Consider the following 27,922-nt stretch of genomic DNA (forward strand, 5'->3'; position numbering starts at 1 on the left):
TCCCGGCATGGAGCCTGCTTCTCCCTCCTCCTGTGTCTCTGCCTCTCTCTCTCTATCATAAATAAATAAATAAATCTTTAAAAAATAATAATAATAATTCAAGAAGCTCCAGGTGCACAGGGTCAGGGACAGAGCTCTTTAATTAGCAGGATTGAGGCTGGGAAGTGTAGGTATATCCAATAAAAATACTTTCAGCTTCAAGTGACGTCCAGTCAACAGTGGCATAAAGAAGAAAGGAGTTCTTTTTCTACAGTAAAACGTCTGGTGGTGTTTCTAGCATTGGTGCCGAGGCTAAAGGAAGTCTGAGTTCCAGGAGGCATCCCTTTTCTTCCTCCCATTGCTCTACAGCAGATCCAGGTCACTAGCCCATCTCCAGGGAAGGAAGAGAGGGGATCATGGGGTTGAGAGGCTTCTGCTTGCATACCTTCCTCTTATCAGGAAGTAAACCTTTCCCGATGTTCCATAGACAGAACTGGCTTATATGCCCACCTCCGGAATAAGACTCGGGCCTGCCTCCCCTGAGACCAAGGGAATTTCTGGGAATTTGCAGATAAAAAGAAAAGAAGAGTGAATTTTGAGTTGGTAACCCACAGGGCCTGCCAGAGGGAATCCCGTGTGCAAAAACTAAGCAGAAAACCAGAACATGACAATAACAAGGGGTGAGAAGAGGCTCAGTGGGGCTGGAGACAAGCTTGACAGATGGCAAGAGGTGAGGCTGCAAAGGTGAGAGCCCAGACCATGAAGGCCCATGCATGCCATTTTGGTGATTATATACTTTGTCCTGTAGACGAAGGAGAATCAATAAAGAATTTTAGACAGGGCCATGACCTGAGATGACTTGTTTAGAAAGATCATTTCTAAAAAAAAAAAAAAAAAAAAAAAAAAAAAAGATCATTTCTGGCAGCTGAGCGAAGAATATTTGAAGGAAACAAGAAAGATGAGAGTCAGGGAAACCAGTTGGGAAGATGTCCTGAGCACCTGGCACGCACACAGTGGTGGAGAGAGGTGGGCTGCCACAACTGGGAGGGAGAACCAAAGACAGTGGTTGGATTTGGGAGCAAGGGCCTGAGGACACATGAGGACTTTGAGGAATATCATCTGCATTTCAGCTAGTAAGAACACTGCGACGAAAAGACAACTGCTGAAACCAACCAAGCCTTGGGAATCAAGTTCACGATAGTGAGTTGGCAATTGCTACAGAAGGAAATCCACAAAGGCCGTTCGTTTAAGTAAATTTGAATTTTATTACACACACACACACACACACACACACACTCATACCAAATTACTCCACAAGACGTACAATAAGAGTCCCAACTTCTCCCACTAATACTGCTACTCCTCAGAGATATCTACTTAATTTAGTTGTTTCTTCTGAAATCTATCTCTATGCTTCCAACACAGTCATTCTGCTATTTGTTTTTTCTGAAATAATTTTTTTAAATGATTTTATTTATTCATGAGAGACACAGAGAGAGAGAGGCAGAGACACAGGCAGAGGGAGAAGCAGGCTCCACGCAGGGAGCCCGACATGGGACTCGATCCCAGGACTCTGGGATCAGGCCCTGAGTCGAAGGCAGACGCTCAACCACTGAGCCACCCAGGCATCCCTATTTCTGCTATTTCTTGACTTCTAATTATGGAATATAGGATTTAGATTTTTCCCTGATTCTCCCCTTCACCTTCCATCACTTGTGTGTCCATGAGTCACACACACAAACACACACACACACCTCTCAATATCATTATATTATAATTTAAGGTTAAAACAATAATCAGTGTTTGCTTTATTATGGTTATATGAATATTCACAGAGGAGGCCTGTCAAATATTATGATGCATTGTCATTCTTGAACAATTTTTTATTATAAATTGCCTAGCTTTCTATGAATCTAAAAGTAAATCATTATTTAACTCTTCTCCAGAAATGTAAATATTCTTTCGACATATTCAAGCACATTAGCTTATCTAATGATATCATTTTGTTTCTTGAATATATATCTGTTGGTGAGCCTTCAGTCCTCTTGCTCCAAATGCGGACTGGTTGCTCTCTAAGCCTGTGCATCAGTTAGCTATTTCTGCACAATGAATCGCTCTAAAAGGTAGTGTTTGGAAACAACAATCACTTAATTCAGCTCACAATCCTGCAGGTTGGTAGTTGGAACTGGTTCCTCCGTGACTTCCATCACATTTTGCCAGCCAAGCAAGTCACAATGGCAGTCCAGAATCAAGGTGTAGAGTAGATTCCATGTTTCAGTGAGAGGTTCTAGAAGTCAGTCTGCAAAGAGTATAGATATAGGAAGGTGACCAGTTGGGTCTGTCCATTCAAGCAGCCCGCCAGTCTATGCATAGCCCTTGTGCTGGGGTCTCCTCCCACTGCCACTGGGTTTCAGAAACCATAGCAGTGACTTTAACTGTGTGTGCAGGAAGGCGTAAAGGCAGTGGCTCGGCAGGTGCTGGTACTTCTAGAACAACAGTAGATCCTGCAAGTGTTGGGAAAACTGCAAACCGGCTTCACCTGTTGCTTCAAGAAAATGATGTTTGTACTAGGGTGAAGAAGTGGTCAGTGTGATCCAGGAACTGCAGACAGGAAGCCAACAGGAAGGAGCTAGTCCCTTCCTCCTTCTCCAGCCCTCCCATCCCCCTCTGGCCAACCCCTTCCCCATCAGCACAAAGTAACAGGGAGCCAGTTGGCTGAGGTGGAAGAGATTTTCAGCGTCTCAGTCCAGCACCACGGAACGGAATATTTATTACTAGTGTGGGTTTAGAGTTCTGAGACAAGAGACAACAGGCTGGGGATCCCTGGGTGGCGCAGCGGTTTGGCGCCTGCCTTTGGCCCAGGGCGCGATCCTGGAGACCCGGGATCGAATCCCATATCGGGCTCCCGGTGCATGGAGCCTGCTTCTCCCTCTGCCTGTGTCTCTGCCTCTCTCTCTGTGTGTGTGTGACTATCATAAATAAATAAATTAAAAAAAAAAGAGAGACAACAGGCTAATAATGGGCAGGTCCTGTTTTCTGATTTCTAGGTCTTCCTTATTTATTGTAACCTACTAAGAAAGGATGCATGTAAAGGCAAATTTCTTTAGGTCTCGGATGTCTAAGATATCATTAGCTTATCACTAAAATTACACTTTGGCTGGGTATGGCATTCTAGTATGAAAATCATTTCCCCCCAGGATTTTGAAAGCTCTTCTCCATTATCTTTTAGCACCTACGGTGGCCACTAAGTCTGATGCCATGTGGATTTCTGAACCTTTGTGTGTCCTGTTTTCGTTGTTGATTGTTTGTTTGATCTTTTCTCTGTGGAAGCCATTGGGGGTTTTCTCTTTTTTATTTTTTTTATTTTATTTTTTTGGTTTTCTCTTTTTTTAAAGATTTTATTTATTTATTCATGAGAGACACAGAGACAGAGGCAGAGGGAGAAGCAGGCTCCATGCAGGGAGCCCGATGTGGGGCTCGATCCTAGTACCCGGAATCACACCCTGAGCTGAAGGCGGATGCTCAACTGCTGAGCAATTCACAGTGAAATCCCTTAGTTCTGTCTTTTTTTCCCTCTTTAAATTAATTCTGCCAAGTGCTCAGTGGGCTTTTTCAATTTCAGAACTCATTTCCTTAAACTGTGAAATGTTATTGATATGTATTGAAGTCTTTGAGAATTCCTGCACTCATTTTTGTTCTCTCTCTGGAGTTTCTGTTAATCACTGTGGCACCATCTAATGTTCTTATTATTGTTATTTTACTGTTAACTGAGTAACATCCCCCCCCCTGTTTTTAGTATGGTGCCCCCACCCTCAGCAGTGCTTGGTATCCCAAGATAGGAATCCCCCTGGTTCCACCTTGCCCCGGGTACACCTGAACTCTGGGCTATGGACAGGTACTCACTGGATTGTGCGGGCAGGGCCAAAGATGCAGGGGAGCAGGACAGCGCCTCTTACACTGGCTTCCAGCTCATTCTTCTACAGCCCTGCCTGTGCTCTGGATTTCAAATGTACGTGGTGCCTTCAATTTCTGACTCTCCGGGGATCCGCAGCATGAACCAGTTTCCTTCTCGGTATCCCCCACATGAGCCTTTGGTTCCCATTGTGTCTGGTCTGCTAAGCTGACCTCACTTGCCCACCTGCTTTTATCTCTTTCGATCTACCTCTGACTCTGTCAGGACCACTGGAGAGCATCTCCATCGAGAGCAACCTGGGTCTGTCCCCCAGATCGTCTTAACTGAGGAAGATGCTGCATGTGCTTCAGAAGCTGTGCAATAAGGGTGCACGAAGGTCCCCCATGACTCAAGGTGCCCTCTCTAGTCCCCTCCCACACTGAATCTGTGACTGGCCAATGGGATGCTAGCAAGTGCGGGTCAAAGCAGAAGCGTGTGCACGGAGTTATATCCTATGGCTGCTAGGAACTCGGAGACCCCCGGGTGAAGACGCAAAAGCCAGCCTCCTGCAGAGAGAAAGACCACGGGGAGGGAGAAGCCAGACCAGCCAGCGGGGCCCAGCCGCAGCCACAGCCAACCCGACTGCACAGGAGCGAACCCAGTTAACACCTGCAGGAGTGCGTTCTCAGCCCAGCCCAAACCACCGGCTCCACACAACTGTGAACAAATAAAATTATTTTGGTTCTGAGCCATCATTTTTGGAGTGGTTCGTTTTGCAAGTACTAACTGGTAGCGAAGGGGTTACATACACTGAAGGCTTCTTTTTTGTTTCCTGTGCATTTAGGGATCACAGATCAAGGTTATGCTGCCTTTGCTCTGGGTGTCCCTGTAAGTTTACACTTATACTTACCATTTTAATATGGTTTGGGAAAGAAGAAAAAGTAAACATACGCATCAATTCCATCCCTTTTAACTGCAAGTGTCCTTTCACTTCTCCTTCATCCTCCACCGGCTATTTCCTGAGCACCTAGTGGATGCCAGCCTCATTTAATCTGTACAATAACACCCTGCTTTAGGCACTGTTTTCCCCTTTAACAGATGAGACAACCAAGACTCAGTGAGGTCAAGGGACTTGCTGGAGGTCACATAATTAAAAAGGAAGATTGGGGGATCCCTGGGCGGTTGAGCATCTGCCTTTGGCCCAGGGCGTGATCCTGGAGACCCAGGATCGAGTCCTGCATCAGGCTCCCCACATGGAGTCTGCTTCTCCCTCTGCCTGTGTCTCTGCCTCTCTATCTCTCATGAATAAATAAATAAAATCTTTAAAATATAAATAAATAAATAAATAAATAAATAAATAAATAAATAAATAAATAAAATTGTTAGGATTTGTTCTTTCAGCTGAGTGTGGACAAAGCCCCCAAGTGTTCCCATACATTTTGTTGAACTAGAAAGTAGGTTGGGATGAATATGAGACCCGCCATTGGGTAGACTTGGCCAGCTAGCTGAGCGGATACGGGTAGTGAAGAAGAAAGAGCCACTATGAATCCCACCTCCTGCTCCTCTGCCTTTGCCCTGGAGACGGCCAGGTGGCACCGCGAACGAGCGACAGCAGAGGGTGGACATCCCAACTGGGGACGGGGGGCACTGGCTTCTGAGGGGCTGCCTTGGGTCGGCCTCCGTCTCCCCTGATCTTCTGCTGAGCGCGGTTGTCAGCGCTGCTTGGGCCTGGTCGTACTGGGGAAGACTGGTTGGTGCCACTTACGGGACACTTTCCCAGGGTAAACGGTAGTTTCTGATCGTGCTCCTTGGTGCTGCGTGGGGAGCTGAGCCCCGTGAGGCTCAACACGGTTTACGGCGGTCAAATGGTTACAACTCCAGGCGTTGCTGGGGAAGTAGTCCCCGAGGGCCGCCAAACGACTTTGGTGCTCGGTGTGAAGGAAATTAAGTGCCGAGAAAAGGGTGTTCAGTTTAGATCCATCTGGTCTGTTGCTTCATTCCTTTCTTTTTCTCCGGAAAAGAGAACGATGCAAAGATACTTTGTGATTGCTCTAACCTGCTAGGGAGCAAGGGCGCTGCGAGCCTCGCATGCTAAAGAACAGGGAGAAAGTCTTCTAATGCTAACGGCTAGTAAGCGCAGCTCAGGGCAGAGGTAGCCACCAGGGTGCTGGCTGCCCAGGTCACGGCACGTGGGGGGAAGGAAAGGGTGCGTGGTTTGAGAACACGGCTAGAAGAATGCAGAAGTGACCTTTGCTAGGCAACGGTCTCTTAGAGTATCTTCTAGCCAGCATGTGGACCCCTGGAAGCTGGGATGAACAACGTCACTGGATTGCAAACAGGAAAACCGAAGCCAGAGGTCCTGAGTTTTCTAAGTGGCCCCAACTTCAAACACCCATTCTCAGTATTGGATCACGAGTCCGGAGTAACTGGTCAGTGCATCTCTAAAGCACATGAGCTTGTCACAGAAGACATCCCTATATGGCTGTTACTAAAAATGAGGTAAATAATAACTTACATTTATTAAGCATTTAACCATATGCCGATCACTCTTCTACGTGCTGTACGGTCTTTTTTTATATTTAGTCCCTCTACCCTCACCTCAGGCAACTTTAAGAGTAGGACCTGTCATTACCCCAGTTTTGCACACACGTATACCAGGGCTCAGGCAGGTTAGCTAGACTGTGCACCACCTACAGCTACTGGGACCTGAATGCCTCTAGAACCCACGACTACCTCGGGTCAGAGCTACCAAGCCAACTGGCAGCACGGCTGCCTCTGGGGAGAGGGCCTGAGGGAGGACGGATGGGAGGCTTTCACTTTCCACTTTATCAAATGCTATAATGTGAATTTTCCTCCTGAAACATGTGTTACTTGTTTGCTTTCAGCATATATAACAAAAGGAAAAGCAAAGCTGGGGGAAATGGGATGGCAATGCAGCGTGTTTTTTTTTTCCCCTCTCGTTTGCAATGTGGTTTTTGAGTCAGGACAAGTCACTGTCCCCATTATGTTAAAGGTAGGAATTTATGTGGGCACGAGGCAAGTCTAGGCCGGGGGCCAGGAGCTACAATAGAAGTCAGGAATGTAGGCATACTGGAATTATCTTCAGAACCCCTATAAGCCACCGGTGGGCACGTGGAGATATGAGCAGGTTTAAAGAGAGCCCTTGAGACAGAGCAGTGGGCTGGACATTACAGGTAAGTGTAAACTAAAAGCGGGCAGAGCCTGGAAGGCAGGGCAAGGTGACGGCCTGAAGCCAGAAGACCCAGAGGGGCGAAGGGGGTAGGGTCAGGGAATGGAGGTGAGGTCCCACGAGGAGGACGGTGAGCCTCTGCCTCAGCCAGGAAGCATCGTAGAGGGCATCCGGTGAAGTTCTGAAAGCAGATGAAGGCGAAGGGGGAGAGGAAGGCGAGGAAGGTACACCCGGCCACGGTGGAGTGTGTGTGGAGGCAGGAAGAAGAGTGAATCCTGCCAACTTCACACTGAAAGCCACGTGCCTTTCATGCAGAGCGTCTACGTGTGTGCAAGGTTTTCCTTTCAGGGATGCACAGACGTTGGGGCATGCAGGTCACCCCTTGAGCTCAGCAAGAAGGAGACTTCTCAGAGGGGTGGCGATGGGGCGAGGCTTTCCAGGCCGGTGCGTCTGTGCCTCTGGCAGGACCTACCCCGTCTGGCCCACCACTGTAACTGCGCACCTAGCATCAGGCTGCTCACATAGTAGGAACTCCATCGTTATTTGTTGAATTAATTTGTTCGACAGATCTGTGAAATAGCTAAATGCCATTGGGAAAATCGTGCAGTACCTTGGGATGAAAATGTCAAACCCTCTTTTGGTTTTTAGTTAGTGATCCTCTCTTTTTTTTTTTTTAAATTTATGATAGCCACAGAGAGAGAGAGAGACAGAGAGAGAGAGAGGCAGAGAGAGAGAGAGGCAGAGAGGCAGGCTCCATGCACCGGGAGCCTGACGTGGGACTCAATCCCGGGTCTCCAGGATCGCGCCCTGGGCCAAAGGCAGGTGCTAAACTGCTGCGCCACCCAGGGATCCCAGTTAGTGATCCTCTCAATCAAAATACTAATAGTTCTGATTGCTGGCATTTATTGAGCACTTAAAAGTGCTAACGGTTTATGGTTTAAGCAACAATCCGGATTTCACATTAAAAATCCAGGGACAGACGATACGGGGTCAGGTAGGGTTTGATCAGGGGCCTGGCTTGCTTTCTCTGTGACTAAGCTCTACCGCTTAGTAGCTGTAGCTGTTGAACAATCTAGCTAACCTGCCTGAGCCTTGGCGTACTTGTATGTAAAACCCGGGTAATGACAGGCCCTACTCCATGTGTTGCCTTTCTGCAGGTGAGATTTTATCCATGGATGTAAAATAGCTTCTGGCAGAAACTGGGACCATATAACGCCTCATTCATATGTAGGAGGAGAAACAGAGAGAAACAGAGTCGGTCCTCCTCCTACCCAACTTTTCTAAACGTGACTAACGGAACCCAACTGAACCAAGCAGGAGAAAACCACATGTTGATTGGCACAGCCTAGGTAACCCATCCCTGAACCGGTCAGTGTAGCAACAGGTCTGGGGTTATCCTGAGTGATGAGATCAGTTGTGACCCACCCCTGAAGCTTGGGACCCCGGCCGTCCTAGCTACATTCCATGGCTACTTTCAAAAGGGCAGAGAGATAAATGGATATTTACAAGCCGGATGACTGTCCGTTCGTTTAATCCTCACAACACGCTGAGTTAGATCCCGTGCAGAGATGAGAAAAATGACTTCTGAGAAGTTAGGCAGCCTGCTCAAGGTCACAAAGCTAATAATTGGCAACACTGGGATCTAAACCCATGTCTGACTCCAAGGCGCTCATCACTCAGCCACTAGACGCCTTTCCCCAAATCTCAGGCTTTGCATGGGCCTCTCTGGCTCCCTCTAAGAGAAGCCTCTTCTTGTGATCACCTCCGTCTGCGGTGGAGAACTCCTGGGGTCCGGCTTGAATCTCCTCTGGTATAAAACAAGGACCCTCCAGAGAGCCTAGGCTATGAGATCAGCTTCCGAGACCTCTGGATTTGAGCCTCACTTTGGGGAGCAGCACACGCCTACCTACTTGGGCTCTGACCAAGAGGTTGCTATAAACCCAGGACAGACAGTCCCTGTTCTTCTCTCAGTGGTCATTCATCAAGCAGTTGCTGAGCATCTGCTCTCTGAGGACCCATCTGCTGAAACCAAAGCCTAAAATGTTGTTTTCGGTGTCCTTGCCTGGTCTTTTCATTTTGGTCTGCTCCTTTGTTTATCATGTCCAGAAGCCTTCTCCTCCTCCTGGACTAGTGGTGGCTCTTTGTCTCATGCCCGCACCCGGCCCACTTCCTTTCTCTGGACCCGGCATCTCTGGGACAGTAACTATTTGTCTCTTCTGAAAATCGCAGCTAACGATGACAGTCTTGAGAAAGAGGCAGGCCCGGCATCCAGTCTCCGAAGGCAGGCATGCCACAGTCCATTCGTGATGTTTGCCAAGTGTGGGGAGGTTGGAGCCGCGGCCTGCGTGGAGGGTGTCCGACATTCCCGGGCCCATACACTCCCTGGAGCTTCATGTTTGATATTCATAGAACCAGCGGCCCCTGTTGCTTGAGCTCCCTGAGCATGAATTTCCTGTGCTCCCATAATACTGACCACCTCTAGGTCCCTGCCTGCCTCTTCTGTTCTATAACTCTGAATGAGGCTGAGCTGTTTACGTGGTAGGTACCAGGAGGACGGAGCAGCCCGGAGAGAAAGAAGACCAAGAGTGATGAGGTCTGATATAGGCCAGAGAACTCTGAAGTGCGGTTCAGAACATCTGGGTCAAGTGCAGCTAAGCACTAACTCTGTCTGGGGCCCTGTCTGGGCCCCTGGGGCAAGTCTTTGCCCCTCACCTGGCCTCAGTTTCCCCATGTGATGTTGGGCTACATCAGGAATTATCAGTGGGGATGAAACCACTTCCTAGGGGGTGATTTGGACTTCTACAGGACATTTTCAGTGTCACAATGATTAGAGGCTGCTTCTGGAATTTAGTGGGCAGAGGACAGGAATGACAGATGACCTAAAATATACCAGACAGCCCCTCACAGTGAACTGTCCCTCACAACTGTTCCATGTCCTACTGGATACTCACAGACAGGAAAAACTTGTCCATGATTAGCTGATGCTAGAACCTGGCTCTGTTTTAAATATGAATACAATTCATTTTTGGCATAACTGGTAGACATCGAATTTTTGAAAACTGGAATTACTATATAAATCAAGGGCAGGGTACATCCTAAAAATAGTCGTATTGAGCTGTGGTTTACATGCTATATCAAATTCACTCATTTTTAAAGCATTATCTATTCAGTTAAGTATTTAATCAATTCAGTGATGCTGGTAAACTGGGTAAGTCGGGCAACCATCACTACGATGCAGATTCAGAACATTTCTATCTCTTATATATGTTTGTAGTCAGTTCCTGCTCCACCCCCGGGCAACTATTGATCTGCTTTCTGTTTCAATAGATTTGTTTTTTCTAGAAATTTCACATAAATAGGGGATCCCTGGGTGGCTCAGCGGTTTAGCGCCAGCCTTTGGCCCAGGGCGTGATTCTGAAGTCCCGGGATCAAGTCCCACGTCGGGCTCCCTGCATGGAGCCTGCTTCTCCCTCTTCCTGTGTCTCTGCCCCTCTCTCCCTCTCTGTGTCTCTCATGAATAAATAAATAAAATCTTCAAAAAATTTTTCACATAAATAGAATCATACAACATGTAGCCTTTTGTGTTTCCCTTTTTTTACTTAGCATAACGTTGTTTTTGTTTGTTTGTTTTGAGGTGCAGGTGCACTGTGCGATGGGTCGGTAGTTTGCTTGCTTCTTACCGTGCCGAGTGGTATTCCACCAAAGTGTGCCACGTCTTTCTTTTCAGCCCATCACCAGGTGATAGACATTTGGAATGGCTCCCTGTTCTGGCTGTTACAAATAATGCGGCTATCAACATTCCTGTACAAGTCTTTGCATGGACATGTGTTTCCATTTCTCTTGAACAGATACTTAGGAAGGAGAATTTGTGGGGTTATATTATTATTATTATTATTATTATTATTATTATTATTATTACTTTGATCAAGAGTTGTTTAAATTCCTTTGGAACTCATTTTGGCAGGTGCAAAATGAACCTCTGAAGCATGAATGCTGGAATTCGTTTTGGAAAACTGACACTACTCGTGGTGTCTGAGTCACCAATACAACACTCCTGGATCCATGTACGTTTGGAGCTTATTGCAGGCATATCCCTTGAATTGTCTACATCATTTTGTGCATAGGTATAGGCTCTGACTTCTTCCTCATGTCCCTAGTTGGGTTGTACCCAAACATGTCCATAGTAAAGTATATGTTATTCCTAATACGTTACTCTCTTTCAACTTCTATGTAATATAAGGGTATTAGGGTGATTTTTAAAAATCATGTATACAGGTTGCTTATATTACTTCTGTTTCATTTCAGGATCGTAAAGAAGATATACAAAATATTTTTTTCGAGAAACAGGATCATGGGACAAATTGGGAAGAACAGATGACTTTAAAGGCCCTGGTACCTGTGAGTTTTTAAATCCCACGCTCAGAGAGGCTCAATTAGAAAGGCTACAGCTGGTAATCCAGATCTGAAGCAAACAGCAAATCAAAGCAATTGTCTTGCACCAGTTGCTTTGATCATCTGACTGTGGCCTAGCTCTTTCAGGCCAGAATCAGGGGAGACCAAGGAATAAACAAACCCAAGAGAACCATCCTGAAAATGAACAAGAAGAGAGCTTCAGGTTCTATTACTCAGCCTGGGTTTCACAGTGAGTCACTAAATCACAGGCTGACCCAGCAGGTCCTGGCCCACATTCTACAGATGCAGAAAGGTAGCCTGAATAAGGTGGGGGTGGGAGGGAGAGACGGACAGGCTGCACCAGCCAACCAGGTCTGGGGAACTTCGGAAGCCTCCTAACTAGATGTCTCCTCAATCAGACATTCTTTAGGCCTTTAGACACCGAGCCTGGGCAGGGAAAGCCTGGGATGAACCCAGAGAGCAGGCCTCAGGCTCCTTGCTCCTTGCCTAAGCAGCTCTGGCCCTCGCTTGCCTCCTCTTCAGTTAACCTGTGGACTATCCCAGGTAAGAAGGAGGCACTAACCTGTTGTGACTCAGGCTAGGGAGTTTGGAAGGTCCCAGCAGCCCACCCACTTCAAGTGCTCTATCAAAGTCCATGCCTGTGTTACTTTACCTCCCTGGAGTCCCAGAAAGTAAAATTATCTCCACTACCTTAGGTTCCTCGGTGCTTCCTTGCCCCTTGGTGCCGGGACTGGAGGCAGTTGATTTGCTCCTTGACCTGGCTCCACACGGTCGTGTTCTTCATGGCTGCTCAGCGCTGCCTCGCCAGTTAAAGACACATTCATTAGAGAAGTGAATAGGACTCTGGGAGATCAGGCCATGCAGGACGGGGGCACAAACGTGGCCCTGGGGCCCTCTCTGGACCCACCTGGAAATGGGTTGTAGACAGGGAATCTCAAGGTTGGGCTCACACCCTGCCCCCACCCGGATCCCTCTAGGAAGTCGGGATATAGAGGAGGAGGGGGCCCAGTGTTTGGGGCTGTTTGGTCACCCCGGGTGAGGTCATCCTACAACTCTGGATTTTTAGGGTTTGTGGGTGCTGGTTGGTTTGTTTTGTTCTTTGTTTTTAAAACACAGACCTTGACAACTGGTTGGCAAAAGCACTAGTTACCTGCAAAGGAAGAGTCGGCCCAAAGGAGCCGCTGCTGCCCACGGCGGTCCCCTGGGCCTCGGAGACTGGGTCACACACCTAAGACACGGCTGAATGGCCTTCCTGGGCCGCTCACACGGCGGAAGCCCAGCTGTCCACGTGGGGCCTGGCCGCTCATGCCAGGGTGGGCACCAACCCTGCTTTTACCTACAGCAAGCTCCGAGCCGAACCCGGCTTTCTTGAGTGTAAGCACGCAGTAAGCAGATGTTCTAGGCTGCGGCGGGTGGAGGCGGCCTCCAGCCCAGAAGGGAGAGGAGGCCCAGGAGGGGCTGTGGCAGGTGGAGGCAGGAGAGGAGGCCCAGGAGGGGCTGGGGCAGGTGGAGGGGCCTCAAGGCCAGAAGGGAGAGGAGGCCAGGGAGGGGCTGCGGCAGGTGGAGCGGGGGGCTCCGGCCACAGGACCCTAGTTCCCAGGCATCCTCTGGCATTGACGCTGGTGTGGGCCGGGCCCTGTGCCACCTGGTTCCTTCGGGGCTTCTGTAGCCCACCTCCCACCTCCCACCTCCCAGCGCCCAGCGTCCGGGGCCCCAGCCGCCCTCTGGGCAGCTGCTCTGCTGCAGGCGGTCAGCAAGGGAGCCTGAAGGAGCACGTCAGCCCGGTTTGCACAAGAGGCGCGGATGCAGCCCCGGGAGGGAGGCCAGAGCCTGTGCCTTGCAAGCAGATCGCAGGGGGCCTGCGAAGGCAGGAAAGCGGATTCATGGCTTGAAAAGCGAGAAACGATAAGGTTATTTTAAGCTCAGTTGTGCACTGGTTGCTGATGGAGCGTACACGTTGCCTGCACCCAGGTAGATGCACAGAAGAAGCTGGGCAGGATGGAAAGAAGAGTGGCCACGGGCCTTGGAATCAGGCCGTTTGCATTTGCTTCTAACCCCTCAACTTCCTGTCTTTGCAACCCTCTGGTCCTCAGTTTCTCATCTGAACCCTCCTAGGGCTGCTGTGAGGATTAAGTGAGACTCCAGGAAAGTCTTACAAGAGCACCAGGCATACATGATGAGCTCCCATCAAACGTCAGTGGTTATTAGGCGCCTATGCAGCAGCTAACCCGTGAATTGGCTGATTTTTATAGTGGGGCGCTGGATTTGTCGCCGTCCACAGGGTGATTCTTTTCCTTGCAGGGCCCAGCTCATTCCAAGATCTGCTTCTATTCTATAAAATGTTAAATTGGGCAAGGTTGTGTCCAGACCATTTAATTTTTAAAATGTAAATTCAGTGGTTTTTAGTATACTTGCAGAGTTGACCAACTGTCACCGTAATCGGACTTTAAATCATTTTTATCACCGGTGCTCCTGGGTGCTGTAGTGGGTTCGGGTCCAATTCTTGGCTTTGGCTCAGGTCCTGATCTCAGGGTAGTGGGATTGAGGCCCTTGTTGGGCTCCTTGCTCAGCTGGGAGTTCGCTTGGGTTTGTCTCTCCCTCCCCTCTGCCCTCACTAAAATAAATAAATCTTTGTAAAAAAAAAAAAAATCATTTTCATCACCCTTCCCCCAAAGAAACTGTACTTACCATCTGTTATTTCCTACTTTCCCCCAAACCTTCCCACCCCCAGCCTAAAGGTCTATCTCTACAGATTGGCCTATGCTGAACATTTTATAAAAATGGAATTAATAGTATGTAGTCTTTTGTGACTGGCTTCTTTCACTTAGCCTAATGATTTCAAGGTTCATCATCAGTTAGTAGACCTTTGGGTTGTTTCCACTGCGGCGCTATTATGAATAATGCTGCTGTGAATATTTTGTACAAGTTTTCGTGTGGACATCTGTTTTCATTTCTCTTGGCTACCAGGAGTGGAGCTCCTGGATCATTAAATAACTCTATGTTTATCCTTCCAGGAATCGTCAGATTGTTTTCCCAAAGTGGCTGCACCTTTCCACATTTTTATGCTGGCAGCGTATGTGGGTTCCAACTTTTCCACCTCTTCACTAACACGTGTGACTGTCTGCCCTTTTCACAGTCATCCTGGTAGGTGTGAAGTACTATCTCATGTGGTTTTCATTTGCTTTTCCCTGCTGGCCAGTGATGTTGGGTGTTTTCTCATACGCTTATTGGCCATTTGCATGTCTTCTTTGGAGTAATGTGTATTCAAATTTTTTGCCTATTCTAAAATTGTTTTGTTTGTCTTTTTGGTTGAGTTGTATTTTTTTATATGTTCTGGATTCAAGTCTTATCCAATATATATGATTTGCAAATATTTCCTAGCGTTCTGTGGGTTGTCTTTGCACTTTCTTCATGGTATCCTTTGAAGCACAAAAGTTTTCAGTTCTGATATACTCCAACTTGTGAATCTTCTCTTTTATCACTTGTACATTTTTTTGTCATATGAAAGAGATAATTGCCTCATCCAAGGTCATGAAAGTTTACTCTTATGTTTTTTTCTAAGTCTTATAATTTCATATCTCTCCTTAATTTTATCTTCTATGACTCATAATTTTGTCTGTCTTTGTCCAATTTCAGTTGAAAAAAAGGAAGCTAAGACCCCATGAAGGTAGGATTTGCTCCAAATTACATTGCTAATAAGTGTTAGATAAGTAATTCCTAAAAGAACAACTTAATTTTATATAGCCTGATATCTGTATAACTGTAAGACCTAAGACAGTCTCCAGTCATGTTAAAAATCAAAGTCTAAAACAAAATTTACACTAATCCTGAAATGGAATCAACCTTTAATTGGAATCTAAGAGGGATCCCTGGGTGGCACAGCGGTTTGGCGCCTGCCTTTGGCCCAGGGCGCGATCCTGGAGACCCGGGATCGAATCCCACATCGGGCTCCCGGTGCATGGAGCCTGCTTCTCCCTCTGCCTGTGTCTCTCTCTCTCTCTCTCTCTCTCTCTGTGACTATCATAAGTAAATAAAAAATTAAAAAAAAAGTTCTTTAATTGGAATCTAAGAGCAGTAAGAACAGACTTCATTTCTTGAGCAATTAGTCTGGGTCAGGCACTGCAACGTGTATTCATTCCCTTTCTACTTCTCAAAGCCACATCGTCAAATAGGTACTATTATTATCCTTATTTTAAAGATGACGAAATGGTTCCCAGAAAGCTTTTGAAGTAATATGTCTGAAATCACATGGTTAATAAGAGGCAGAGCTGGATTTTAAATCGAGAGTTCTCATTCTTCATGTAGGGTGAACTATTAAAAAACCAAATGACTATGGCTGAAACCCTAATAAAAGGGCCTCTGACAAGACAGGTATCTGCTGATGACACGAAGTGGACCCCAACTGCCATGCCCATTCCTTGTCACATCTGCTGGTAATTTCTCTTGGTGGGGTTGTGTTGATTTGTGGTGGTGAAAACCTGGATACCACAAAGCATCTGGGTTGCAGTGGAAGTCCTGATTCGTTTTCTTTAAATCCAATTTTCCACTTGGTTTGGTAGGGCAGGAGGTTGTCAAATTCTGTGACAGAGGTCAGTCCTATAAGGTGTTTGTCTCTATTTACATAATTCACTGGAACATTTTGGGGGGAGGGGGAAATCCATCTTCACTGACATTAGCCTCGGGAACTCTCCCTGGCAGGAGGGAGAAGCAATCCCAGGGTTAGGACTCAGTGTTAGCCCCGTACAGAGGTCTAAGTTTGCAGTTTCAACCAGGCATATTTATTTACATGTGGAAATTCCCAGCGGGAAGCTGAAGTACACAACTTAGGAGTGGTCCCCAAGTGGGAAACTGAATAGTACACTGAGCTCCTTTTATTTCCATTTAATTTACCGTTGGTATCATTACCATTATTTTGTTAATCATTTCACTAGCAGTGATGTAACTTGGGACCAGCCGAGGTAATTGCAGCCAAATGGGGGAGATGCTCATCTGCAGTATTTAGATAGCAAAGGCTTTCATTCACCTTTTTAGGGATGGGTATTAGTTCCTTCTTTTATTCATGGAGCACAGGGCTGCTGAGAAATGCTGAAGATATTAAGAGCTCCCTGCAGCTTAATGAACTCTACACTTGGTTGAAAAGAGGTCTCTGTAATTTTCGGCCTGCTGCTGCCTGAAACTGCACAGCGAAGTGGTTTCCTGAGATCTAACAAGCCCACGCCTGCCCGATGGTCTGGGCGATAGGGGGTGATTGTTCACACCTTGCCCTCCGACACCTGACTACTGCCTGACAGGCTGTGTGACTTTGGGCAAGTTACTTCTGCTGTCTGAGTCTCTATTTTCTTATTTATCAAAAGAAGGCAATACTTCTTGCATACTGTCAGGCAGTGAATGAGGTAAGATGGCTAAAGGGCTCGGAGCAGTCCTTGGTCCATAATAGGTGTTCAGTAAACATTGTTTCTTCCCTTCAAACGTGCTGGTCTGCAGGACTTCCCAGCTGAGCTTCAGGATTTTGGGGGAGCAAGTGCAAGGAAAGTTTTGAGAACCTAGTGGCTGGAAGGAAGGTAGCTTTCGTTGGCAAAAATGACGACCCTGGAGAGGTGTTCAGGATGGGACTCAGACTGCACGCCCCCCCGCCCCGAGAGTCCAAGGGCAGGCCTTGTTTGGGGGCTGCAGAGCTCCTGTGGCCCAGCGGCTGCCTCCCTCTGCGCTTCTCTGCACCTCTGCCCTGGCTCACTTCGCCATTTAGCTCACTGCTTCGGGTCCCTCTGATGTGCTAGACAGGCCCTCCGGGGTCCTTCCATAGCCTGCTCCCTCGGCCGGTCTCCTCTCTCCCTGGACCACTCCCTGTCCCACCCCCTAGGTCTTGTCTTCTTCACCGTGTCCTCACTGGACGGCCCCGATCAGCCCTCACAGAGCACCCTGTGCTTCTCTGCACAACACAGACTGCTTCGTAGCTACATGAGCTTCTGTTTGTGGGAGATTTTTAATTTTTTTTAAAAGATTTTATTTATTTATGAGAGACACAGAGAGAGGAGAGAGAGAGAGGCAGAGACAGAAGCAGGCTCCATGCAGGAAACCCGATGTGGGACTCGATCCCGGGACTCCAGGATCACGCCCTGGGCCGAAGGCAGGTGCTTAAACCTGCTGAGCCACCCGGGCTGCCCAGATTTTTAATTTCAAATAACTCTTACCACCAGCCACTTGTTTCTCGAAGCCTAGGCAAAATACGCTCTAGGAGGGGTTCAGTAATACGTGTTGGAAGAGTGAAAGAGGAAACCCTTGGGAGAAAACAAATGGGTGGCCTTGACGCTGACTGTTGAACTCAGTCTTGGGCTGACTTCTAAGCACGGGCAGGGAGATGAAAGCACTAATACTAGCTGACACGGTGTGCTTTCTAGCTGCCAGGAGCTCTTCTAAATACTTCTGTGCACTAACTTATTCAGTCTCGAGTAGAACCCTATAATTACTATCATGCCCATTGTAAAGATGAGACAACTGAGGCATGAAGAAGTCATTCGCAGGTAATAAGTAGGCAGAGCCATGACTTGGACTCAGACACTCTGGCTCCAGGGTGTATGTTCTTAGCCATTAGCTTATCAGTTCAACACCCGTTTTCCTTCCCCCCCTGGAATATGCTTTCCTGCTCCAATCCTCCCCTTCCCCACACCCACACATGATTTGGGCCTCAGGTCCCCTGTGACATAGCACGTCTTCAGGGAGACCATCTCAGACTCCCACAAATGGCTTGAGCCCCAGGTCACCAATACTCACAGCATCCGAATTTTGTATTTCCTCCCTGATTGCAGGGCATGGCTTACTTATTTCTGGACCCTCTGTAGCAACTAGCACAAGGTTCAGCACTTAGTAGGTGCTCAAAACTTGTAGCTCCCATGTCCTCAGGAGCTAGCTATTAATAATATCCACCTTAGGAGATATGTCATTTCTTATTAAAAAAATTACATGAACTTGATCAGCTATCCCATACCTAGAAATTTACCCTAAGGAGATAATCATGCAAGGACAAAACAAAATTGATATGACACGTTTCATTGGTAATGATAAAAATTAGAAACAACCTAAAATGCTGATGAAGAGGGGACTAGTTAAATAGATCATTTCCCCTCAGGACCCCTGGATGGCTCAGCAGTTGGGCATCTGCCTTTGACTCAGGGTGTGATCCCAGGGTCCCTGGATCGAGTCCCACATTGGGCTCGGAGAGGAGCTTGCTTCTCCCTCTGCCTGTGTCTCTACCTCTCTCTCTATGTCTCTCATGAATAAATAAATAAAATCTTTTTTTTTAAAAAAAGATTATTTCCTCTCCATATTATGGAATCCTATGGTGTCATTCAAAGGATAAGGTAAGCAAGTTTATAGATGGTGATTTAGAACCTTATTCATGCTGTTTTGGTGAGTGTTAAAGAAGAAAAGCAGAAGATTAACAGGCCACTTGACTGAGAGCTGGTTGTCAGGTGCCGTGCTGCCCTTTTACGTACATTAGCTCATCAGTCATCACAACAGTCCTATGGAATAGGTTTGTTCTGTTATAATCCCCAAGTTTACAGACAAGTAAACTGAAGAGTAAGTGGCTAAGCCAGATTTCCACCCACGGCTCTCTCCAGAGCCTGTAATCTATATTATGCTGTCTCTGTGATCCTGTTATGTAATATTACCCAGACCCTGTGACAGAGACTGTCAGATACCCTTGGGTACCCGTTTCCCCCTTTGTTCATGGTAATAGGATCTGTAGCTGGGCACAGGGCTGCCAGAACAAGGACTACATTTCCCAATGTCCCTTGCAGCTACATAACTTAGTTCAGGCCAATGGGATATAAGCAGAAATATATGTATTCCTTTGGCTTCTCTCTTGGAATCTATTTTTTTTCCTTCCTCTGGTTTTTTTTTTTTTTTTTTTAGATTGCAAATGCAGTCCTTGGGAACATGAGCTGGAGGCCACATACAATAGAGTGACAAGGCAACGAGCCGGGGTGACTGGCACCGTGGAGATCCTTGCCAATCCGAACCACCTATGCAGACTTCCACGTGGGAGAGAAATGAGCTGTGATCATGCTTACGTCATTGTTCTGGTTGTCTGTCGTTTGTAGGTGAACGTAACCTGACACATGCATACAGAAATTCTTGCAAGGATGCTCATAATGTCAGCAGTGGTTCCCCCAGGATTGCAGGATTCAGAGGGATTTTTAGGTTACCTTCGTAATTCTCTGGGTACACGAGCCACTTCTTACAAAAGCAATAAATCAAAAGAAAAATCTACCACAGTAGCCTCTACCCTCTGCCCTACAGTTTCAGTTCAGCGGCCAAGTTCTCACCTGCTCTCAGCCCCTCCGCACACTGTGTTTCTGGCCGACTGCTCGCCCTGGCTCTCTGGAGTGCACTTCTGGCTTGCCTGACATTGAGGTTCAGGCTTACATCTGCAAAATGCATCTGCAGTACACCATTGTGTTGGGAGGGGGCGGAGGAAGATGAGCTCCGAGACCTCCTCCTCCCTGGGAGGGGAAGAAAACCAGAAAATCAAGCCAGTTAGTGTCTTCAGAGAGAAGACAGATGGAAATATATCTGTAGTTCATTCATTTATTCCATAATTATGCCCGGGGAGGGGGCATATATGGTTCTAAGCCCTCTTCTAGGTATGAGGGAAACAGCAGTAAATGTGGACTCTTTGTTGTCATGACGCATACAGCCTAGAGGGAGGGACAAGCAAGCATCTAGATGCTTCTGTGCCAGCCTGTCTTGTTGAGCTGGCCTGTGTCTGCATCCACGTTACTGAGAGTTCCACTTCCCAGAAGATCTCAGGGCCTTAGTGCCTTATTCATTCACTTGAGAAAACATTTTCCGAGCACCTCGACGGGCCAGGCTGTATGTACACCGGGAATTTAGAGGCCAGCAAGACTGCCTGTTTTCAAGATTCGGCCAGTCTGCTGGGAGTGTCAGCACCATAAACGATTGCAACATAGTCAGAAGGGAGTCAGGTCCCACACAGGCCTCTGGTGGCAAAAGGGACTCCTGGCCTTGCCTGGAGGAGGGGTACAAGGAAGCCTTTGGAGTCGTCCCAGCTCCCCAGGAATGAAAATTTCCAGGTATGTCCCAGGCCCAGTGGACACAATCCTCTCTGAGATGCAGACATCAGCACCAGTAAACTGCACCCTTTATCTTTCAAGTACACAGAGGCCTTGGCTATAGTCTAAAATGGGGTTCAGACACCTGTGAGATAAAACAGAAGGGCTGGGCTTTCTCATCCTGAAAATAAAGACCCCCCCCCCTTAAACAAGATACAGAAAGCAAAGTCCTTAAAAGGAAAAGGATGTGGGCGGGAGGTGGGGGTGACTGAGTGACGGGCACTGAGGGGGGCACTTGATGGGATGAGCACTGGGTGTTATTCTATATGTTGGCAAACTGAACACCAATAAAAAATAAATTTATAAAAAAAAAAAGGAAAAGGGTGGTGAATCTATTTCTAAAGGAAACTTCTCCACCCTAGAAGAGACATCCATAAACAAAGCTAAAATGAAAGCTCAAGGGGGAAAGTGTTCGAGAAACACAGAGACAAAAGATTCCCATTTAGATTACATAAGGAACACCTGAAATCAATAAGAAAAAGTTAACCCAAAAGAACGATGGGTAGATCCTAACTAGGTGATTTCTCAGCTAAGAAAATTGAATGGACAGTGGAAACATGAAAATAAGCTCAAATTTACTAGTAATGAATGAAATGAAGGTGCAAACATGAATGAAATACTATTTTTTTTCACCCACCAGAATGGTAGCGTGGAAATGTTTGCTATTACCAACTATTGGCACATGTGTAAGGAAGCAGCACTTGCTCCTCCGCCCCCTGTGGGGGGGGTTCAGGGGCCAATCTGGCAATATCTATTAAAATGTAAAACACTCAAATACTGGGCCTCTGCGGTTCTCTTTCTCCATCCCCGCCTTCAAGAGGCGCCCCCCCTCCCCCCGCCCATGGGAAGGCACGGACAAGAATGTTCACTCCAGCTTTGCTTATAGGCACTGAAAAAAAACCGGAGAAAATAGCAAAACTGGCAGGAGAGGAAGCTGCTTAAATGCCTGTTTATAAAGGAACTTTGTGATTCTGTATTATGCAGTAATATGCAAAAAATAAGAGCACGGTTGGAGTTTTGCGCTGACATGGAAAAATCCATAGGACATACCCATGAGTGGAAAGAAAGAGTAAGTTGTGGAACAACACAGAGCGTGATACCTTCACAGGAAACCAGAATCAATTGTTCCCATAGAAACTGTGTAGAAGAGGGTCTGGAAACATAAATGCCAAACTGACAACAAAAATTAGTTCTGGGAAAGGAAGAGAAGAGTGAGCGCTGGGACGGCCTCATCGGCCTTATCTCTACTGCTTTGGCTCGCTTAGAAGGGGATGTACTCAGGCATTTCTTGTGTGGTGTTGTTGCAAAGTAATAAAATAGATCAGGGGTCGATGGTTGACAGCTTTCCCTTTTCCCAGCCTCCGAGGAACAGAATTCTCTGTAAATTAGAGGATCATCCCGAAGCAAGCCGCCCCCCAGCCGGCATGCCCCTCATCTGCTCTGCACCCACAGTGGCCTCGGGGGCCAGGCACTCCTCTTCCCCTTCAAAGATCCCATTAGAGTTGTTTGGGGCGCTTTGACATTTGTTCACCCAGAGCTAACTGCAGGTCGAGGCTGCGATTACGGTGTTGTTGGTTTTTTTTTTTTTTTTCTCATTTTTCAATAAAGAGAAAGGTTGAACATGTAATGTTAACATTCAACCTGGTGTAAAAACATTTCAACCAAAAGACTTTGGAAATTGATTTTTGTGGTGAGCAACCTGGAAAGCACTTGTTACAAGTTGCTCACGTTAGTTGTGCTACTTGGCAGGAGGCAGTGTTGGGCGTTAATCTGCAGCAGGGTGCTCAACGTGTGGCCCCAGCCCAGCTGCACCCGCATCACCCCGCGGGCCCCACCCCAGACTCACCGAATCCGACTCTGTGGGCAAGGCCCAGCGCGGGTCTATGAGCAAGCCCCCCATGTGATTCAGCACACACTCAAGTTTGAGAGCCTCTGATTTATGTGTCCAGATACGAAGCTGATCGCGCATCTGCAAAGTAACAAGCTGAACTAAGTCATTTAGGTTTCTATTCACCCCTCAGATCTCAGCCGAATCATCATCATCACGTTCTCCGGAAACGTTTTCCGGTTCTTTGTTTTCATAATCCCGTGTACCTATTCTCTGCATTTATCACTGATGCATTTTACACTTATTTGTGTGACCATTTGATTACATTTTGTCCCCCCTCACTTCCCTCCATAATGTGCTTGAGTATAGTATACTACAGTGCCAGGCACATGGTAGGTGTTTGTGAATGAATGAATGAATGAATGAATGAACATAACCTTTACAGACAGCCTTCATTGCCACAAACAGGCTTTTCAACACATTTTCCACAATTTAGTAATGAAGCTTTCTTCATCAAGATCATCGCTATTTTTCCAGATTTTATATCTTGGTGACCTTTTAAACTTGTCACATCCATTCATCTGCAGGTGCTAGCCTGTTGCCACGTCCTGTGGGTTCCTCCACTGGAACGTCTCCCTGCCTTAAACACTGTGTTCCTTAAAATTGTAAATTGCAACTATTAGCATGTGTTTAGCATTTTATGTTTTCCAAAGTGCTTTTATTTATATTAAAATATTAGTGGGATCCCTGGGTGGCGCAGCGGTTTAGCGCCTGCCTTTGGCCCAGGGTGCGATCCTGGAGACCCGGGATCGAATCCCACGTCGGGCTCCCGGTGCATGGAGCCTGCTTCTCCCTCTGCCTGTGTCTCTGCCTCTCTCTCTCTCTCTCTCTCTCTCTCTCTCTGTGACTATCATAAATAAATAAAAATTAAAAAAATATATTAGCAACCATTTATTGGTGGCTCATGTGCCAGGCACTGAAGTGACGCCCATTACTATGAAGGAGGTATTTATTATTTATCCTACATTTTCATGGAAGGATAAAGCCAGAGTTAGAGAGGCCTCAGTGCACAATCACTCCGTGCTGAGATAGGACTGGACCTCTGATTTGACTGATTCTCTGACCTCTCCTCTGAGCTATAGTGCCCTCCACCTAGCCTTTATCCACAGCCCCTTCAGCTATAAGAGCTTGGGTATTCGGATTCCATGCCTAGCACCTCCTGTCACTCTTCCCTGCCATTCCTTCACTCAAAGCCCACAATGAGAATAAGCGTGCATGCTGGAAGGAAGATGGGCTCTGGAGACAGATCTGTGTTCAAATCCACTGTGTGATCCAGAGCAAGTTATTTATCCTCCTCGAACTTGTTTCTTTTTCTATAATATGAGGAAAGGTAAAATCATGACCTTAAAGTGTTGCTATGTAGACTACACGAGATCATTCACTTATCAGGATAAGCTGATAAGAATGATTGGAGTGAGCATGAATCAGTGCTAACTACTATTACGTCTATTTCTAGTTCTCAGTACATCACACCTGAACTCTGTCCACCTTTCAAGGCGGTGTGTAACCTGGGCTCCTCTTTTCCTAACTGCATTTCTCTTTATTCTAAACAGACTCCCCTTTTTTGTTCTCTAAATATACATTACAATCATTGCCATTGCCATGTTTCCAATTCTAAAAAATATGAGGGCTCTTTGAAGAATAAAAGCAATAGACAAAACTACAGAAAAAAGAAAAAAAATTCTGATTCCCACCCTCCAGAAATAACCTAAACAACTGTTCTTATATCTCTGTGTGTGTATAATTATATCTAGATAGGTTGTGTTCTGAAATCTGGTTTCCTTCACTTTACAATATTGAGTAGACACCTTTCCATGCCAGTAAGTATAGATCATATCATCACCAGTAACAGCTGCATAGTGTGGTATCACATACATGTGCTATTGATGGACTGTATGGGTGAAGGGTTTAATAAATTACCCTTCAATTGCAGTGACTTAAAACAATGACTTACATATAATGCATAATTTATATAATAATACATATTCTATATAAATTCTACACATAGATACAGATGGATAAATTAAATATATATATATCACATGTCTAGAGGTTGGCTGGACTTTGGCGGACTTAGGCTGGCCTCAATTTATGGCTGCTCTGTCTATAGGGGCAAGGGTGGCTCTCCTCCATGTGTCTCTCATCCTCCTTCTGCCCAGGTACCACTCAAAGCATATCACATAGCCAAGGCCAAAGTCAAGGAATGGGAAATAGACTTTGCTTATGATGAAGACATGTGAGTGCAGATTGGGGTAAAAAATTGAGACCCACAATTTAATCTACCACATATATAATTAGTTTTGTTTCCATTTTATAAATAATTAAGAGCCATTTTGAGTCTTTTTGAACATACACCTCTGTTTCCTGGTCCAATTTTATCTTCTTGTGATGTTTCTAAAGTCAAATTGCTGTGTCAAATGACATATGCATTTCAAATATTGATTTATATTGTTTAATGGTATTCCAAAAATATTCTATACTCCCTAATAATAGTGTAAGAGAATGCTGGTTTCCTCACATGTTTGCCACTATTAGATTTTATCAATTAGAAAAAAAATTTTTTTGCCCTAACATAAGAAATATGTTGTCTTTTTTTTTAAATTTTTTTTAAATTTATTTAGGATAGTCACACAGAGAGAGAGAGAGAGAGAGAGGCAGAGACACAGGCAGAGGGAGAAGCAGGCTCCATGCACCGGGAGCCCGAAGTGGGATTCCATCCCGAGTCTCCAGGATCGCGCCCTGGGCCAAAGGCAGGCGCCAAACCGCTGCGCCACCCAGGGATCCCAAGAAATATGTTGTCTTAAGACATTTCTTTGATTATTATTAGTGAGGTTAGACATATTTTTATGTCTGTTGGTCTTATATGTGTTTTTTTGAGTGACCTCTTCATGCCCTTTGCCCATACTCCTTTTCAAATAAAATCAGATTTCTGCAAAACTAAGGTGAAGTCACAGCTAGCTTCCTTTATCCCAGCTCTTGTGGGATTCCGTGTGCAGTCACCTCTCCACGATGCTCTTAGGCAGAATGCAGCTTGCTAAGTTGGCAAGGAGGCAAAGCATTGGAGGGGTTCATGCCCTTCAGGTGCCCGGGGAGAAGTCATGGATGCGAGAGAGCTAGGAGGACTTGGAGCCAGTCTTCTGTGAAAGGTGACAATTCCTGCTCCTGATGATGCTGACTCAGAAGGAAGAGGCCTGCTGTTAAGCCACCATTATCTTCTTGATGGCAAAAGAAAATTCCTCTCTAATCAATGTCATGGGCTGTCTAAGTGGTTTCTAATTAAGGGCATTTTTATTTAAATGTAAAATCTAAAATCACAGTCCAAGTTGGCAGGTTCAAGAAAAATGGCAAATCCTAAATCTTTCTAGTATGGCTAGAAATGCTTTGAACTTAGGAAAGAATGTCAGGAGACCCTTGCCTTCTTCCATACTGCTAATTGGGAACCCTGGGATCCGGAGATGGAAGACTGGGCTAGAGGCCGAGTGGCATGAGAACAAGGGTAATCCTGGCGTAAACTCAGGTAGCACTTCTCAGGTGCTTGGCGCTGCTCTACGCGCTTTATGTATATGCTAACTCATTTAATCCTCGCCATGACCATACGAAATAGGAATTACTATTATTCCTATGTTGTAGTGTAGGAAACAAAGACAGGAAGTTTTTATTTGCCCAAAGACCCTCAACTTTTGCCCAAAGACCCTCAACCTCAAATGGTGGAGCCAGGATTCAAACTCAGGTGGTCTGGCTCCACCCCCAGTACTCTCTAAGCACTTTGCTAGGGTTTCCCCAGATGCACAGCATGTCCCAGAGTGGAAGGAGCACCCATGCTGCAGGATGCTGAGGGCTAATAGATGCAAAGGGGAACCTGGGGGTTGACGTTAACAGGTCTCTTTACCCCAACACTTCTTAGGGACTACAATACACCAATCTAAATGGTAGATTTTTAAAGAGGCAACCAATCATGCAGCACTTCCCAAACATATTTGACCTTTAAAATTTTGTTTCAGAAAAGACTGAAGAGTTTGTATTCCACAGACCACGTGTTGTTAAACACTAGTATAGAGGGCTTTGGAGTCAGGCACACTGGCTTGTGACAGCTTGCGAGAGCCAGGTGTTCAATTTTCAGGTGACTGTGAAAGCCAGTGGAAGTCAGTGGCTCAGCTCGGTCATTATTAAAAATTAAACCTACAATTAAATAAATTATATTACAAAGGGAATGGATACTCAAGACTTACCAGTTCCTAATTACTTTACTAGGCTCTTAAGGCTATACCTCTACTCAGGTCATTGTGTCTATATCATAGAAATATTCGTGTGCTTTGGAGCATCTTTTTCCAGCTCCACGTTCGTGATGGCCTGTTGGTAACTTGAAATCAGCCATGATAAGGGTACTGACACCACCAAAACTGGCAAAGCCTCCACATCAGGGCTCTTTTTAGGAGAGAAGGTCAGTTTCAGGAGGAGTGTAGACATGTTATGCTTAAAATACTGACTTCACTGTTAGGTACGATTTTGGGAAAATGACTTTTTGAGCTTTGTTCTTCTATTTCTTAAGATTGTCATGAGGGTTACATAAACCAGACTGGATTAAAGCAGTGTTCTCACACCTGGTCAGAATCGCCACAGGTTCCTGATGCGATTCAAGACCGACACATTGGGGCAGCCTGGGTGGCTCAGAGGTTTAGCGCCGCCTTCAGCCCAGGGCGCGATCCTGGAGACCCAGGATTGAGTCCCACATCAGGCTCCCTGCATGGAGCTTGCTTCTCCCTCTGCCTGTGTCTCTGCTTCTCTCTTTCTCTGTGTCTCTCATGAATAAATAAAATCCTTTTTTTTTTTTAAAAGACCTACAGCATGAGGATCTCCTTGGATGGTACCGAGGGATCTGCATTTTCAATAAAGCTCCCCAGAACATGCACATATATTTGGGAACAAGCGGTAAAAGCTACCAATAGAGATTTCTGAACCAAGAAGCTATGAGGAGTCATAGATCTCTTCTAACTTCAGCATAAACAGTAAGCACAAAATCAAGATTTCTAGGGTATGACTTGTTACAGGGCTGAGGCAGAGAAAGGGGCCCACTCTCCCCAGAGCTATTTCATGTCTATAATCCTCTCTAGGCTTGACCAGGACAGGACCACTTCTCTAGGCTATCCGAAGGATGTGGAAATAACTGTTTTGAAATTGTACTTTGTAAAGCTCTTTACTATCACGAGCCTTTACCTGTCTTGCATCCAATTCTGGACAGGAAGGCCAAGACGCCAGGACTACTGCAGGCCATGCAAATCCTCTTGCTCATCATTGACACCTGAACAAGGCCAACAGCAAAAGCAGATTTACCATATTAGCCCCTTGGCCAGACATCCCAGACCCTGTTCCTTCTCTCTCTCCAGCCCCAACCTGACTATCAGGGGGGATCAGAATTACTCCCTATT

General features: G+C 46.3%; 1 long non-coding RNA gene across 1 annotated transcript; it reads right to left on the reverse strand.

Annotated features, from left to right (window-relative positions):
• Nucleotides 1-1,769: 1,769 nt before the first annotated feature.
• Nucleotides 1,770-27,799, reverse strand: LOC129505111 (uncharacterized). The gene is made up of 5 exons (XR_008663466.1): nt 27,711-27,799; nt 22,455-22,577; nt 19,802-19,978; nt 12,165-12,270; nt 1,770-2,278 (listed from the first exon to the last, which is right to left on the reverse strand). It is a non-coding gene; the product is annotated as an uncharacterized LOC129505111 (long non-coding RNA).
• Nucleotides 27,800-27,922: the final 123 nt, after the last annotated feature.

Source organism: Nyctereutes procyonoides, unplaced genomic scaffold, assembly GCF_905146905.1.
Source record: "Nyctereutes procyonoides isolate TBG_1078 unplaced genomic scaffold, NYPRO_anot_genome, whole genome shotgun sequence".
NCBI classification, from domain to species: Eukaryota; Metazoa; Chordata; class Mammalia; order Carnivora; family Canidae; genus Nyctereutes; species Nyctereutes procyonoides.